Below are 6,000 nucleotides of genomic sequence, written 5' to 3' on the forward strand. Positions count from 1 at the left end.
ATAATCCATAGGGTCATCCTCAGAAAATTCCCCAAGAATAGAGTAGGAAGGTTTTGGTAGTATATTCCATTGCTGGAGACCAAGGATGTATGATTTATTTCGCTAGTCGAAAGAACAAGGCACTAAGTTGTCAGTTCTCTCATCAGACCTAACAAAGTCAAATAATCACCATATGCCACATCCTTAGCGATGTGCTCTTCTACTCTTACTTTGTTCAGAATACCTTAGTAGTGGTGCTCTTTTTAGCACGTAGTGACAGGGTGAGCTTTTGTGATCGCCCTTCCTCCGTCGTCCATCCGTCCGTCGTCCATCCACAATTTCTTGTGAACACAATAGAGACCACATTTTGCAAGCAATTTTGATCAAACTTGTACAAAACTTGTATTGGCATGATATCTCGGTTCCTTTCGAAAACTGGCCAGATCCCATCATGGGTTCTAGAGTTATTGCCCCTTAAAGGGCCAGAATTTGCTATTGTGCGTGCGTCAACAATTTCTTGTCTGCGCGATAGTGGTTTCATTTATGATTTTATTTTAACCAAACTTGCACACAACTTGTATCACCATAAGATCCTGGTTCCTTTCTTGAACTGGTCAGATCCCTTTATGGGTTCCAGAGTTATGGCCCCTGAAAGGGCCAGAATTAGCTATTTTGACCTTGTCTGCACAATAGCAGCTTTATTTATAAACTGATTTTTACCAAACTTGCACACAACTTGTATCACCATAAGATCTTGGTTCCTTTCTTGAACTGGCCAGATTCCATTATGGGTTCCAGAGTGATGGCCCCTGAAAGGGCCAGAATTAGCTATTTTGACCTTGTCTGCACAATAGCAGCTTCATTTATGATTTGAATTTAATCAAACGTGCACAAAAATTGTGTCACCAAAAGATCTCGGTTCCTTTCTTGAACCGGCCAGATCCCATAATGGGTTCCAGAGTTATGGCCCCTGAAAGGGCCAAAATTAGCTATTTTGACCTTGTCTGCACAATAGCAGCTTCATTTATGATTTGATTTTAACCAAACTTGCACACAACTTGTATCACCACAAGGTCTTGGTTCCTTCCTTGAACTGGCCAGTTTCCTTTATGGGTTCCAGAGTTTTGGCCCCTGATAGGGCCAGAATTAGCTATTTTGACCTTGTCTGCACAATAGCAGCTTCATTTATGATTTGAATTTAATCAAACTTGCATAAAACTTGTGTCACCATAAGATCTTGGTTCCTTTCTTGAACCAGGCAAATCCCATTATGGGTTCCAGAGTTATGGCCCCTGAAAGGGCCAAAATAAGCTATTTTGACCTTGTCTGCACAATAGCAGCTTCATTTATGATTTGATTTTAACCAAACTTGCACACAACTTGTATCACCATAAGATCTCGATTTCCTTTTTATACGCCCGAAGGGACTTATTATGTTATCGCCTCGGTGTCCGTCTGTCTGTCTCTCTGTTGGTTAGCAATTTCCCTTCGGCTCTGTAACTCTTGAACCCCTTGAAGGATTTCAAAGAAATGTAACCAGGCTATAAAATCAGCCAAATTCTTGCTTAAAATTTTAATGATAAATTATTCAAACTTGATTTTTCCATTTTGTAACATTATTTGCTTGGACATGTGTTACTTAACTTATTATTTTTCCTGCTTAAACATGTCAGAAATTTTTACTTTATCACTTTCTAAACAATTTTGATTATAAAACAGATTTTGCTTTTAGCACTTTGCATTATGGGCTATTGTTAACAAACACCTTGGCTTCCTTTACTGATTAAGTGTGAAGCCCAGGCATGTTCTTAAGTAAACTTCAAAATTCTTAAGTAAATGATTTCACCTTTTTGTTACAATAATTTTCATTGGTCTAAATATAAAATTACTTTTAAAATTTCATTGGCTAATATGGTTACCCTAGAGATTGTCCTTGGAAACTTATAATTTGTTTTCCAACTAAAAATCAGTCTTTTTGAAATTTCGATTAAGAAACATTTACAATAATTTGACATTAGAAATAAAGTACAATTTTGGTGCTTGTCTTAGATGTGTTTATCTTTAATTGTATTTGGAACATAGAACTTTGATAACATTTGGAATACTAGACTATGCTAAAATATTGAAATAACATTACATAAACTACACATTGGTGTCCATCATAAAATAAAAGAATTAATTACTGAACTGAAACATGGAGTTTATCATTTGTGCAACCATACAGGGGCAATGACCCCACAACAAAATATCTGCTGACTGATCGGTGTTCGGTGGTCAGTTACCACTTGAGTATAATTTCCCCCGCCACCATTTGGAGCCGCTGAACCGACGGTCACAGAAACCTGACACAAATGTTCACCTCGTCAAAACGACGTGCAGGGCGCATGTTTCGGATGGCTCTCTTCAAGGTCAAGGTCACACTAAGGGGTCAAAGGTCATATAACTTTGTTTTGTGTGTATATTGCTCTGCATTTGCGTTGCATTGCAGTGCTCTTGTTTTTATTTGGCAGATCCTTCTTTTGTTCACTTACAATAATTTTTTTTTAATTACTTCCCTTTTATGTTACTATAAATAGCTCATTTAGTAACTTTTTTATTATTGGCCATAGGGAAAAACCGAGACCACTTTTCTGTGGTACAACATGGATGGTACCTCCAATTTTTAGGTGTTTTTTGACATATCTGTACCTTGTTAGAATTTTTTTTTTCTTTTTGGTTAAATTTCTTCCCTTTGTTGTTCCTGTCCTTTGGACTTATGGCTATATAGAAAACTGATTTCAAAACAATTTTACACAAGACTAGTGTTCCTTGGGTGACCCTCTACTATATTTATGTCTCCCACCACACAGTGGTGTGGAAGACATATTGATTTACTCCAGTCTCTGTGTGTGTGTGTGTCTGTCACAAAGCTTGTCCGCACTCTTAAGTCGAACATTTCTTATCCAATTTTCACCAAACTTAAACAAAATGTGTTTGACCATAAGACCTTGGCCAAGTTCGATAACTAGCCAAATCGGTCCAGGCATCTTAGAGTTATGGCCCTTGAATTCCCAAAAATCGGTCTTTTTACTCTTGCCCGCACTCTAATTCGAATATTTCTCATCCAATCTTCACCAAACTTAAATAAAATGTGTTTGACCATGAGACCTCGGCCAAGTTCGATAACTAGCCAAATTGGTTTAAGCATTTTGGAGTTACGGCCCTTGAATTATCGAAAAATTGGCCTTTTTACTCATGTCCGCACTCTTAGTCAAACATTTCTCATCCGATCTTCACCAAACTTAAACAAAATGTGTTTGACCATGAGACCTCGGCCAAGTTTGATAACTAGCCAAATCGGTCCAGGCATTTTGGAGTTACGGCCCTTGAATTATCGAAAAATTGGCCTTTTTACTCATGTCCGCACTCTTAGTCAAACATTTCTCATCCGATCTTCACCAAACTTGAACAAAGTGTGTTTGACCATGAGACCTCGGCCAAGTTCGATAACTAGCCAAATCGGTCCAGGCATTTTGGAGTTATGGCCCTTGAATTATCGAAAAATCGGCCTTTTTACTCTTGTCCGCACTCTAAGTCGAACATTTCTCATCCGATCTTCACCAAACTTGAACAAAATGTGTTTGACCATGAGACCTCAGCCAAGTTCGATAACTAGCCAAATCGGTCCAGGCATTTTAGAGTTATGGCCCTTGAATTACCAAAAAAATCCGTCTGTTTACTCTTGTCCGCTCTCTAAGTCGAACATTTCTCATCCGATCTTCACCAAACTTGAACAAAATGTGTTTGGCCATAAGACCTTACCCAGGTTCGATAACTAGCCAAATCCGCCCAGGCACTTTTGATTTATGGCCCTTGAATTACTGATTGGATCCACTCATCCAGACCATCTAACATGGCTCATTTTCCCATATGGCTATACAGAAAACTTCTTGTATGAAACTGCTGGCCTGATTTGAAAATAATTTTATTTGAAGTAACTTTAAGAAAATGTCAACTATATTTTCTCATAATTCTTTTAATTGATCTTGATTATGATTTTTTGACCTTCTTGTCCTTAAGTGCAATGATAACAGGTGAGCAATATAGGGCCATTATGGCCCTCTTGTTATTCTGGACATATTGATGTCTTTCGCATTTTTCTTTCTGCAACATAATGCTGGTTCAACTCCAATCTATTCAACTGTTTCCTCACTAGTTGGCTTGTGATACTTTAACAAGTACAGTTTAGACAGTCTAAGTGATTCCTTGAATTATTTAAAAATCCCTGTCTTTCATCCAGCCCAACCCTAATCTCCATATAAAGTACATATAGTTAAATTACACATTTCCCTGTAGGATACAACAAGCAACCATACTACCTATCCTGAAGTTCCTGTTTTCCTGTGTTAGACAAATTTCAAGTTGATCCCAATCAAGATTAGTATCGTTGAGAAGATCCGTTTGTTGACAGAAATAACTGTGTTTGCCTATCGTCATCTCTCAAGATTTCTTCAGCTGTTTTGATAAAGATGATGGACAAAACGGTGAAAATAATTGTTCCTTTCAGGATTTTTACCTATTTTGGTGTGTAGCATGCTTGTAAAGTCCTTTCTCAGTTTGGTTCAAATGGTTCTACTCCACTGCTTTGAGGGGCCACCAGAGGTGAAAATGATAAAAAAAACTTTTAACCCTTTCCCTGCTAAATTTCTATAATGAACTTGTCCATCTATCTTTTTGGACAGTACCATTAACTGTTAAAAGGGGTGCTTACCAAAAAGATACTGACTGAATGGCGAACAGTGCAGGTCTTGATCAGACTGCACAGATGTGCAGGCTGATCATAATCTACACCGGTCGCAAAGGCAGAATCAGTCGTGTCCAGCACAATAAGGGTTAAGTGACATCTCCTCTAAAACTGCCTGATGGATCATCACCAAACATGGTCTGTAGTATCTTTTAAGATCCTCTTTCAATTTATTCAAATGGTTCAGCTTAAATAAACTTTAATAGGGGCTGCTAAAGAATAGAAAAACCATTTATACTGAACTCCTGATTTAGTGTGTCATACAAAAAAAAAAAAGTCATATATTCAATGTAAAATAGTCAGTTTCAGGTGAATGACTTAGGGTCACGGTATAATTAGTTTTTTCCTTGAAATATCTAAATATAGAAAGATACCAGTTATGTTATGCATCATTTTCTAAAACTGTAAGTGTGTTAGTAATACCTTTTTGAATTTTCAAATTATCTTGTATAGTTTTGAATGTATTTTCATTTTTTTAACACAAAAAGTATTTTAGAATTTGAATTTTGGCTCTATTCTTTGGCAGATTGCTATAAAACTTTCAGGATATGCTAAGTATAGTAAAAGCAACACTTCCTTGTAAATGGGAGAAATATGTTTTATGGGCAAGATTTTAACAAAAGCATTTATGGCCATAAAATTTATTTAATTATTAATTATTTAATAATTAGATCTTCAAAATTCAAAAAGTTCCCGCCAGGTATTATTGTGCATGTAAAAAGTTTCAGTATGACAATGTTCTGAATGAATTCAAGAAACCTACATTGTATCTTCAACATCTTGTATATATTATGTACCTCTTAACAGCAAAGAGAACTGGCAAGGTTATAAAAAAATGTTGGAAAATTTACAAAGAACCTGGGAAGCAAAATGCTGGGATGTTTGCTCTTCATCAGTATCATGAATGTGGTGAAAAACATTTTATAAAACTTAGACACTAAAATTTTGTATATTTTGTTAAATTTAGAAAGTATATAGATATTATAAATATATTTTCTTAAAGTTACAAAAACAAAATGAATCAAACCTTTAAAGATTTTATGGAGAAAAAAAAACATAAAGCATTATTAATTACAGGTAATTTATATATTTTCATCATGCTTGTAATTAGAGGAAAAGGATATCTTTGAAATGTGATTTTCAGTAAAAATGAAATCCAAGATTGTTTTCTTTTGCTTTAATGTATGTACAAATAAATACATGCGACCTTGTTGTCTTGTTAATAATGCAATATGTGG

The sequence above is a fragment of the Mercenaria mercenaria genome, chromosome 1 (assembly GCF_021730395.1).
Source record: "Mercenaria mercenaria strain notata chromosome 1, MADL_Memer_1, whole genome shotgun sequence".
NCBI classification, from domain to species: domain Eukaryota; kingdom Metazoa; phylum Mollusca; class Bivalvia; order Venerida; family Veneridae; genus Mercenaria; species Mercenaria mercenaria.